Source organism: Vicia villosa, linkage group LG2 (genome assembly GCF_029867415.1).
Source record: "Vicia villosa cultivar HV-30 ecotype Madison, WI linkage group LG2, Vvil1.0, whole genome shotgun sequence".
In the NCBI taxonomy this organism is placed as follows: domain Eukaryota; kingdom Viridiplantae; phylum Streptophyta; class Magnoliopsida; order Fabales; family Fabaceae; genus Vicia; species Vicia villosa.
In genome coordinates this window covers 213544172-213555989 of record NC_081181.1, presented here as the reverse complement: position 1 = coordinate 213555989, position 11818 = coordinate 213544172, and positions in this window count along the sequence as shown.

Genomic DNA, 11818 nt, shown 5'->3' with positions numbered 1-11818 from the left:
ATATACAAAACCTCTCCGTAATGGAAGCGAGATTCGCTTTAGGCCCTTGTAAAAAAAATTTGATGAACCCCTTGTAATATTAAGATTCCATCCATAAGACCCCGCGTGCACTATTTTGTCCACGTGGCATTTTTTAGTTAATTTAATCCACGTGGATTATTTATATTTATATGTAACGAACCTGGTGCCTCAAGGTTGTAAGGCAACATAATGACCATTGAGCTACAACTCAGTTAGTGATTTATTAAGGCCAAGACTAACTTAAAACTAATAAAATAAATCTGACCATGCTAACAAGGTTTTCTTCTATTATTTTTGTACGGCTCAGTTTGTTTTATAACTTGGATTGAGTCATAAATTTTAATTAATTTAATAAAGAAATATGTCAAGTTATATTTAAGTTTTAATCCAACCATAATAATTTTTTATTCAAGAAATTTATTTTAAATTTGATAGAAGCATAAATTTATATATATTATTATAGTTATTTTTTATTTTATATATATATATATATATATATATATATATATATATATATATATATATATATATTGAATACACTAACAATAATATAAATATATATTTGTTACTTATATTAATTTGTAATAAGTATTTATAAGTATTAATGAGTATTTATTTAAATGTATTACTAAATATTACGAAATAGTAGTAAAAGATAATAGTATAAACAATAGTAATCATATATTTAATTTGTTACAGTTTGATTTTTTTTTCAAAAATAATAATAGTCATATATTATATTGAACTAGGATGAATATAGTATAATTGATCTATATAAAATTTGTATGAAACAAATAATGAATAGCCATACATGTATAGTACAGTGAAATATAAATTAAATGTAACAAATATATATCGCAGTGTGAAATTGTTAAACAAAAACTGAGCCTTAACCCAGCGGTTATGGCTTTGCCTTGCAACTTAGAAGGACCAAGTTTGATTCCTGGTTAAAAAAAATATTTAAAAAGTAAAATAATACCACGTGGACTGCCACGTTGGCGGTTAGAAAGAATTTTTGCTCTAATGTGGCAATCAAGTTGCAATCAGGGGTGTGTCTGAGTGAATCTAGAAATTACGAGGTTTTTTTATTAAAAAAAACTTTACCAAGAACTAAAATCAATTTTCGCTAATATTACAGGGGACTTTGTATATTTAACCTTTTTTATAATTTTTTTTTTTTAAATTTAATCAAATTTAACCTTAAAACATATTTCAAAATCATTTTCACATTAACTCTTTTAAATAATTAATTTTATTTATTTTTAAATAAACAAAAATTAACTCTTTTAAATATATATATACTCACACGATGATCTATTATATATTATATACTTTTTTAATTTGTCTAAATTTTATTTATTTAATCAAATATTTTTGTAATTTATATATAAATTTTTACGAAACATGTCAGATTAAATTATAGGCTCATGTAGGCTTGATATGACCAATTTGATTTTAATTATCAGTTTAATACAACTCTTTGAAAATATTTAATTTTTATAATAATTGATTTTAAAACATGTTTATGAATGATTGTAATCAAATATAATATAAAATTATTTACTTTGATATTTTATAATAATTAAACTTGACTTTTTATCATAAAATAAATTTAGTTTATTAAAGTATTATTATTATGATGTTATGGAATTAGTTAAATGTTTCAGATATATTATATATTGTTTATTAGTTGAAAAAAATAAATATTTTATTAATATATTAAAGTGATAACTATTTAAGATAAATCAATATTATAAATAATACTTAGACTTAGATATGATCATGATTTTCCCACATATTTTTCTGTCTTTTATTTTATTTTAAAAATTTCTTGAGTTGTTTTGAAACTTGAGATTTTAATTAAGGGTTAGTTTTTTTTTTTTAAGCAAGATGATATAAATAGAAGAATTAAGGGTTTTTCAACCGTTTATACAACAAAATCGAAAAACAACTCACAAAATTAAAAGAAATTAGCAATCAAATAAATTACGAGAAAAATAGTAAAGGATGTTTGTTAAATTTGCAAGTCAAACAACTCCTAGCTAATTCGTCGTCTTTTACTTTCTTTCCTTTAAAAGAAAAAAGTATCAATTCATATACTTCGAAAAGCACTCCTCCGCCACTATACTGGCACGGCCGTCTTTGAAGGTGTGCAAGACGACCCACCGGCCTCAAGTTTTTTAAGGCTAAACTATAGGCCTCAAGTATCAATTGATGTTTGTTTAATCTATTTTATAGTCAAACGAGAATAGAATTAAAATTAGAGATTGAGTCGTAAAATCTTAATAAGTCATAAGTGTCTATTAAGTGGATTTATTGTTTTTAATCTTACATATTTTTAATTCTTATTTTCAAACTTCTTCAAGAGAACTTACGAAAAAATCCTTTTTTTTTTTATTGATTCTAAATTTAAAATAATTGAATTAAAATTCTTTATGATATGACTCATGTACTACAAATTTAGATCAAATTGGTACTTTTGTTAAGGACTCTCTAATTATATAAGTCAATTTTAGAGTCTTACTAATTTACCTAAAAAATTTATGTGTTTTTCCTTTTCTTTACGCGTTAACTAATAAAAAAAATTGATTCTTAGGTGATTTAACACGTAGCTAATCAAAAACCGATTTTTAGGCCATTGTCTCGGATTTTTTTGTTTGGTAAAAATAGATGTTGACTGATAAATTAGCTGATGACTGATAGCTTATAGTTTATGCCTGATAGTTGAAACTAGTAACTGATAAGCTAATTGAAATGTTTGGTAAAATTAACGGTTCAAGTAACTTATAAATGTAAAATGACATAAAAAATATTTAATACATAATTATTTAATTTAAAATTAAATATAAAGAATCAAAATGAGTTTATGTTAAAATAATAAGGATATTCGATATGCAGTATGTGTGGCCAAGAGGAAGAAAATGCTGACCATGTATTCTTCTCTTGTACCAAGACTGCTGGTGTTTGGGCTGGTGTTATGCAGTGGATTGGAATTAATCATCCGGTTCTTGCTTGGAGTAAAGATATGCATTGGATTCTTGCTCATACTAAGGGTAAAGGTTGGAGGGCTCGGCTACTCCAATTGGTGGTGACTGAGACTGTACATGAAGTATGGTTGTATAGAAATGCAACTGTTTTTAGTAAAGATAGCTATAGCAAGAACACCTTAGATAGAATTATTGATAATATTGTGTATAGAGGTTGGAAAAATAGGAAAATTGGTATGCATATAGCCAATTTAATGCTATAGGAGGATAGGTTTGGGCTGAATCCTTTGGATTGCCATGTTTGTAAAGCTTTTTTGAATTAATATATTTTTTGGTTCAAAAAAAAAAAATAATAAGGATAAAAAAAGGAAGAAAAAAATATAAATTATAAGTTATAAGCTAAAACGCTATTTAAAATAGCGTATGGAAAATAAGCTATAAACTACGGATGAAAAGACCATTATCAAACAGGTCTAAATTATCATATGAGCTTAACTATAAGCTATAATACATAAGTTCAAAATTATGCCTTACCAAACAGAGCCTAAATATGTAGAGTGGAATAAAATAAAATATTATAGATTTTTTTTTGTTTGCTCTAATCTTTTTAAGAATTTCATCAAATTTAACCTTAAAATATATTTCAAAGTCATTTTCTCATTAACTCTTTTAAATAATTAATTTTCATTATTTTTAAATAAAAATAATTATTATATTCTATTTTTATTTTATTTTTCTTTTGTGTTGAAGTTATTTTGAATAATTAAAAAAATTGTTTCAAAATTTTATAATTTTAACAATTTCAATTAATTAATATTAGTTAATTAATATTTTATAATTGAATAATTATCTTTAGTCAATGTCAATTTCAATTTGTACATTATTTGTGTGGATAGATTATAGGAACAAATCAAGATTGAAGATATACATAAAATGATATGCATGACGAATATCTGCTAGATTGTGCCTAATAATTTGTCACCCTTGCTTCCCATGAGGAATCGTCGTTATTCCTCTCGTTTTTCTTTAGATCACTACAAGAGTCATAGTCAAATCAAAAGGTACTAAACTTAGTGCAATCTATGTTGGTTCCCACTGTTTTTTCCTTTCTTTCTTGGGCTCCACAATGTCCCATTAGGATTGATATGGATAATAACCACACACTCTTGATGCAACAAGGCTACAATCACGAAATAGGAATAAACACACATGATCAAAATTCTGGGTCAATTAAATAAACATTTGAGCTCTAATAATAAAGGAGCTCCTGCAAAAAACGACACAAAAAAATATCGAATTTAATTTTTGATGGAAATAATATTTGATCAGTGTTCATACCTTAGTACACAGCCCTGGATTAATAAAGACTCTTTTCTTAGAAACCAAATAGCTATAAAGCCAAATAAAAAATAAAAAATTTATGTGTCAAATTAAATATGGAAAAAGAAAAAAAAAATTGGGGTGGTTGAAAAGATAAGAAGAAGGTTAATTGGATTGGGTGGAATAAGATTTATTTTCTTAAGAAGGAGAGTGGTTTAGGAGTTAAACATTGCGGTTTGTTTAATCAGGCGTTGATTAGTAAGTGGAGGTGGAAGATTTTGAGTGAGGAAATTTTTTTATGGACTAACTTTCTTTCTTGCAGGTACGGTGACATAAGGAGAGCTATGCTCTCCAATAATGTGACTCACAAAAGAAACAAGGCGTCGTTTTGGTGGAAAGATTTATGTTTGGTTGGTTCGGGCGGAAGTAGACCGTTGGAAAATTGGTTTCCGTCAGCTATTATTTGCAAGCTTGGAATTGTGACCATATTGATTTTTGGTTAGATAGGTGGTTAGCGGGAGGGGCCCCTCTTTGTGATCGGTTTCCTTCTCTTTACCGGTTTGCGGAGGCCCTTGGTTCTAAAGTGAATGATAATGGTTTTTGGATTTCGGGTGCTTGGAAGTGGCGCATTAATTTTGGCGATAACTTGGTAGAAGAAGTTGAAGGTGAATTTGTGGAGGATCTTATTCGGGCTTTAGATGGGAGAACGCCTGTGAATGAATTAGAAGATTCCTTCATTTGATGGAAACACTCTTCAGGATATTCGGTGAAGGTGGCCTATGATATGTTGTTAGAAGGTCGGGTTCGGGGAGCGAGGCTCGGTGTCACTCTTGTGAACACTTTGATTCGTTTTTGGAAGACCAAAATCCCTAGCAAGATTTTAGTTTTTGGGTGGAGGCTTTTACTTGACAAACTTCCAACAAAGTTGAATTTGATAAAGCGGAAGATAATGTTAGCTCCTATGGAGATTGTTTGCCCTTTTTGTGGGTTGGAGAGGAAGATTTGGATCATTTATTTGCTTCTTGTTCGACTACTTTTCTTTGGTGGACCAAGTTGTGTGATTGACTCGGTTTTGATACCGTTTTATTTTCGGATAATATTTTTAATCGCCTTTCTCTTTTGGAATCGTCTTGCAAGTCCAAATTTAAGGTTGATACTAGTTGGTTATTTGAATAACTTTTTGTTGGGGAGTTTGGAATTGTAGAAACACTATTGTGTTTGAGGGTGTTTCTTGGAGGGATTTTGACACGGTAGGTATGATTAAGTTTGTTGTTTGTGAATGGTTTCTTTCCTCTTATAAAGGGTTAGATCCCATCCTTTGGGTCGATTGGTGTGTTAATTTGATTTTATGTATTAGGTGACTTTTGTAAGGGAATTTGGGGAAGTATTCTTTGACTCTCTTTTCTGTAATTGTTGGTTGGCACCCCGTTGTGCTTTTTTATAATGTTATCTTTGCTTATTAAAAAAAAGGTATGGTTTATTTTAATAACTTTAATTAAGTCAGATTTAAATTTACAAAACTGATATATGAGTAGTTTAGTAATCATGATTAGGGACTGATGACGTTTATGTTTTTTGTTACGTATAAAATGCAATCTTATCATGTTTTCTACTTGTCTTTTGCCATTTTCGTCTCGTCGCTATTAAGCTCTATGATTGTTGTTGATTGTTTCCCTTTTATATAGATGCATGCTAATGGGTGTAAGAAAGACGCAATGACCTGCAATTAAAATGGCCATGAGAATGTTCTTTGTACATTTTTTTGTTAATGTTGTGTAAAATTAATTTCTTAATATTTATTATTATTAGTAATTCATTTGTGCTTTAAAATATTATATTTTATATGATTTTTATGAAATTTACCGCTCCACCTAATAATTTTAGTAAGATCCGCCACACTACTAAACAAAATTCAAATGAACAACTTTTATCAATTTTTTTGTTATGTTTAATCTTATAAACTAAATCCAAATGACCAACACCTTTCAATTTGAATCACATGTCTAAATTCAAAACAAAATTCATCACCAGTCTATTTGATAAACTAAATTAAGACATAAATAATTGTTTTTATTATAATTGTGAGATATTGGATCGAACTTTAGTATGGTCGAATGGTAGCTTCTTGGTTCGACAGGATTAAGCATGAAGTCGAAGGTTGTTCACATGCTTGTGTCGAAGATGCTAGGGTTGTTAGCATGTTAAATTAAGTTTAGTGTTTAAATCCTAATTTGTTAAGTTAGCTTGTTTATTAAGTTGGCTTGTGTAATGGACCTTGTGGAAAAAGCCCATTAGCAAGTAAGTTAGGTTTTATTATAAATAGCATACTAGTCTCTCATCATTGCAACACAGCAAATTCTAATTTAGGGTGAGAGAGGTTATTTGTTATTCTTGTAAACTTGTAATCTTGTTTTCTAAGAGAAAGTAAAAGAATAGCAGTTATAACCAATTCTCGTGTTCTTCTTCTTCCTTGTTCTTTATTCTTTCTTTGCATTATACTTTGTTCTTGGCATTGAATTCACAACAAATTGGTGCGGTGAGCGTGGAGAAGATGCCTTCAACAAAGTATGAGATTGAAAAGTTAACCGGAGTGAATGATTTTGGTCTGTGGCGCTTAAAGATGAAAGCCCTACTGGTCCAGCAGGGTTGCTTGGAAGTGTTGAAGGGAGAGGCAGCCATGAATGCTGAATTAACGGCAGCGGAGAAGACGACTATGATCGAGAAAGCACACAGCGGAATTTTGTTGAGCCTTGGTGATAAGGTTCTCCGGCAAGTATCAAAGGAGACGACGGCATCAAAGTTATGGGTGAAACTTGAAAGTTTCTACATGACCAAATCCCTGGTAAATCGACTCTACCTGAAGCTAGCTTTGTATTCATTCAAGATGATTGAAGACAAAGTGTTGGCTGAGAAATTGGATATGTTCAACAAGCTGATTCTTGATCTTGAAAATATTGATGTGAAGATCGATGATGAAGATCAAGCGCTGTTACTATTGTGCGCTTTGCCTTGATCACATGCTCACTTCAAAGAAACTCTCCTGTATGGAAGGGAGTCTCTGACCTTTTAAGAATTTCAATCAGCCTTGTATTCTAAGGACTTGAACGAACAAAAGGAGCATAAATCTTCGATTGTTGGTGAAGGTTTGGCCGTTAAAAGAAAATTCTTGCGTAAGGATGGTAAGTTCGACAAGAACAAGGGCAAAAGCCATTCGAAGTCTTACAGTGGCGAAGCATCTGGCATTCGATGCTATCATCGTAAGAAGGAGGGTCACACAAGAAAGGTGTGCCCTGAACGCCTGGAAGATCATGGAGGTAAGGATAATGGCAATGCAGCCATTGTTCAAGATGATTTTGAATCATCTGATGTCCTTGTGGTTTCGAGCAGTGACTCTAGAAAGGAGTGGATTATGGATTCAGGTTGCACTTGGCACATGAATCAAGACAAAGACTTGTTCGAGGAATTATGTGATCAAGATGGTGGATCAGTGCTGCTGGGAAACAACAAAGCTTGCAAGATTGCAGGTGTTGGATCTGTGAGATTCAAGCTCCATGATGAGTCAATAAGGTTGTTAACTGAAGTCAGGTATGTTCCTGATTTGAAGAGAAATCTGCTTTCTCTTGGTGAATTCGACAAGAAAAGATATGTTTTCCAAGGAGAGAAAAGTATCCTAAGAGTCATGAAGGGGTCGAAGGAAGTCTTGAGAGGCGTGAAGAAACAAGCCTTGTATACCCTTGAGGCTGAAGTTGTAAGTGGTTCAACAAATGTTGCATCCACGAAACCATTGTTGAAAACAGAAATTTGGCACATGAGATTGGGCCATGTCAGTGAAAGGGGTCTGGTCGAATTAGGGAAACAAAATCTGCTTGGTTGAGACAAAGTCGAAAAGCTGAAGTTTTGTGAACCCTGTGTACTTGAAAAATCTTGCAGAGTGAAGTTCAACAAAGGCAAACAAAGAACACATGGGTCCCTTGATTACATCCATGCTGATCTTTGGGGGCCTACAAGGTGTGCATCACATTCTGGAACGAGGTATTTCCTATCCATAGTAGATGATTATTACAGGAAGTTATGGGTATTCATCCAGAAGACTAAGGATGAAAATTTTGAGAATTTCAAAAGTTGGAAGACTCTGGTCGAAAATCTGACTGCCAGAAAGGTCAAGAGGTTGAGAACCAGTAATGGCCTTGAATTTTGCAATGACGCGTTCGACAGTTTTTGTGCTGCCTTTGGTATTGCAAGGCATAGAACTACTACAGGTACTCCACAGCAAAATGGTTTGGCTGAAAGGTTTAATCAAACTATTTTGGAGAGAGTCAGATGCATGTTGACTAGTGCCGGATTAAAGAAGGTGTTTTGGGCTGAGGTTGTTTCGATAACAACATATCTGATAAACAGATGCCCTTCGACAGCGTTAGATATGAAGACACCTGAAGAAGTTTGGTTGGGACATCCACCAGATCTCGACAAACTGAGAGTATTTGGCTGCCTAACTTATGCTCACATTAGGCAAGACAAGGTCGAACCTAGAGCTTTGAAATGCATGTTCATGGGATACCCTGAAGGACCCAAGAACTTATAGGCTATGGTGCCTAGAGCCAGGTTACAGGAGGTGTATCACCAGTCGAGCTGTAGTTTTCAATGAAGCTGAGATGACTTTCAAGAAAACTGATGATGATGGTCGAAGTGCAGAAGGGCTGGAACAGGTAGAGATTCCTGTTGAGGTGGAGCAAGTCGATGCTGAATTGCATATTCCAGATGAAGTCGAAGAAGAAGCAGAAGATGCTGAGGAAGTTGAGGAAACTGTCGATGACTACCTATAGTTGAGAGATAGGTCGAGAAGAGTCATCAAGCCACCTCAGAGACTTGGGTATACAGATCTTATAGCTTATGCCTTAATCTCTGCAAGTGAGATTTTAGACAAGGAACCTAGATACTATAAGGAAGTTATGAGGAGCCGAAATAAGATTGAATGGCTGAAGGCCATGAATGATGAGATGAAATCTCTTCATGATAATCACACCTGGGAACTGATCAAGAAACCTGCCGGGACAAGGTTAGTCAGCTGTAAATGGATTTTCAAAGTTAAGGAAGAAATTGAAGGAGTGACGTCGAAAAGATACAAGGAAAGGTTAGTTGCAAGGGGTTTCACTTAGAAAGAATATGTCGAATTCAATGATGTGTTTTCTTTTGTTGTGAAGCATAGGTCCATTCGAATGTTGCTTGCCATGGTGGCACAGTTCGACCTTGAACTAGAACAAATGGATGTCAAGACTGCGTTCTTGTATGGTGATCTAGATGAAACGATCCTGATGAGGAAACTTAAAGGGTATGTTGAAAAGGGGAAGGAAGATTATGTGTGCAAGCTAAATAAATCCTTATATGGGCTGAAACAATCTCCTCAACAGTGGAATAGGAGATTCGACAAGTTCATGGCACGCATAAGTTTCATTAGAAGTTAGTTCGACCACTGTATTTACTTCAGATTTCGACCTGGAAATTCATTTGTTATTCTGTTGCTTTATGTGGATGATATTCTCATTGCAAGCAACAACTTCGAAGATGTAAAGAGGGTGAAGGCTAAACTTAATAAGGAGTTCGATATGAAGGATCTGGGAGCTGCTTCCAGGATTCTTGGAATTGACATTCGAAGAGATAGAAAGAAGCTAGATTTATGCTTATCTCAAGAGGCATATCTATGAAAGATTCTCGAGACGTTTGGCATGTCGAATTCGAAGCCAGTTGTGACTCCTACAAACCCTCAATTCAAGCTGAGTATTGATCAGTGTCCTAGTACTGATGTCGAAAGAGCCTATATGAACAACATCCCATATGCTAATATAGTTGGTTCTTTGATGTTTGTTATGGTCTGTACTAGACCCAACATAGCATATGCAGTAAGTCTTGTAAGCAAGTACATGGAGAATCCTGGAAAGGCTCACTGGCAAGCATTGAAGTGGATTTTAAGGTACATAAATGGGTCTCTGAACAGGGTCCTAATTTATGGTGGAGCCTTGGGTGAAGATAGTAAAATAGTAATCGAAGGATATGTTGACTCTGATTATGCAGGTTGTATGGATTCTAGAAAGTCTATTTCTGGATATGTTTTCACCATGTTTGGCATAACAATTAGTTGGAAAGCAACACTTCAGAAGGTTGTTGCCCTATCACCACTAAAGCGGAGTATATTGCCCTAACTGAAGTTGTGAAAAAAGCATTGTGGCTTGAAGGTTTTTCTAAGGAGCTGAAACTTCAAGGTAATGGTATCACTGTTAATTGTGATAGTCAAAGTGCAATACATTTGTCGAAGAACTCAGCCTATCATGAGCAAACTAAGCACATTGATGTGAGGCTGCATTTCGTCAGAGGCTGCATTTCGACTGAGGACAATGCTGCTGATATGATCACAAAGACATTGCCGAGTTGAAAGTTTTTCCACTATATGCAATTGATAAAGCTGCATGAAGAAAGCTAGTTTGTTCCCTTGACGTCGTAGAGTTGGGTCCAAAGTGGAGATTTGTGAGATATTGGATTGAACTCTAGTATGGTTGAAGGGTAGATTCTTTGTTCGAAAGGATTAAGCATGAAGTCGAAGGTTGTTCACATGCTTGTGTCGAAGATGCTAGGGTTGTTAGCATGTTAAATTAGGTTTAGTGTTTAAACCCTAATTTTTTAAGTTAGCTTGTTTATTAAGTTGGCTTGTGTAATGAACCTTGTGGAAAAAGCCCATTAGTTAGCATGTTAGGTTTTATTATAAATAGCATACTAGTCTCTCATCATTGCAACACAGCAAATTCTAATTTAGGGTGAGAGAAGTTATTTGTTATTCTTGTAAGCTTGTAATCTTGTTTTCTAAGAGAAAGTAAAAGAATAGCAGTTATAACCAATTCTTGTGTTCTTCTTCTTCCTTGTTGTTTATTCTTTTTTTGCATTATACTTTGTTCTTGGCATTGAATTCACAATAATAATAAAAAAAGGTGAAGCAAAACTGACAGAAATTAATTTTTAATAATAATTACTCTAAGGTCTTTATTCCTATAACAATAATAATAATAACAATAATAATAATAATAATAATAATAATAATAATAATAATAATAATAATTATTATTATTATTATAGGAATAAAGACCTTAGACTAATTTTCATTAAAAACACCATACACACTTATGTTAGAGAAAAAACAAATAAGAATTATTTTTAAAAGCAAAACTTAATAAAAAAATATTTTTCTCAATTAAAAAGAATTAATGTTATTTTTTACTGATGAATAATATTACTATGTTAGTCTTAAAGATATTTTAAGTAGTATTAGTCTTTTAGTTCAAAAATATTGAGTTAGTAAATAAAAGTTCAAGTTCATTATTATAATCTAATGCATGCTACACCTACTCAACATTCTCTTTATGTTTTTTTAGCTTTTGAGTTTTTATTTCTGTATTACGTTTACTTTTTTATTACATTCTTTCTTATAAGTTATTATTATTATC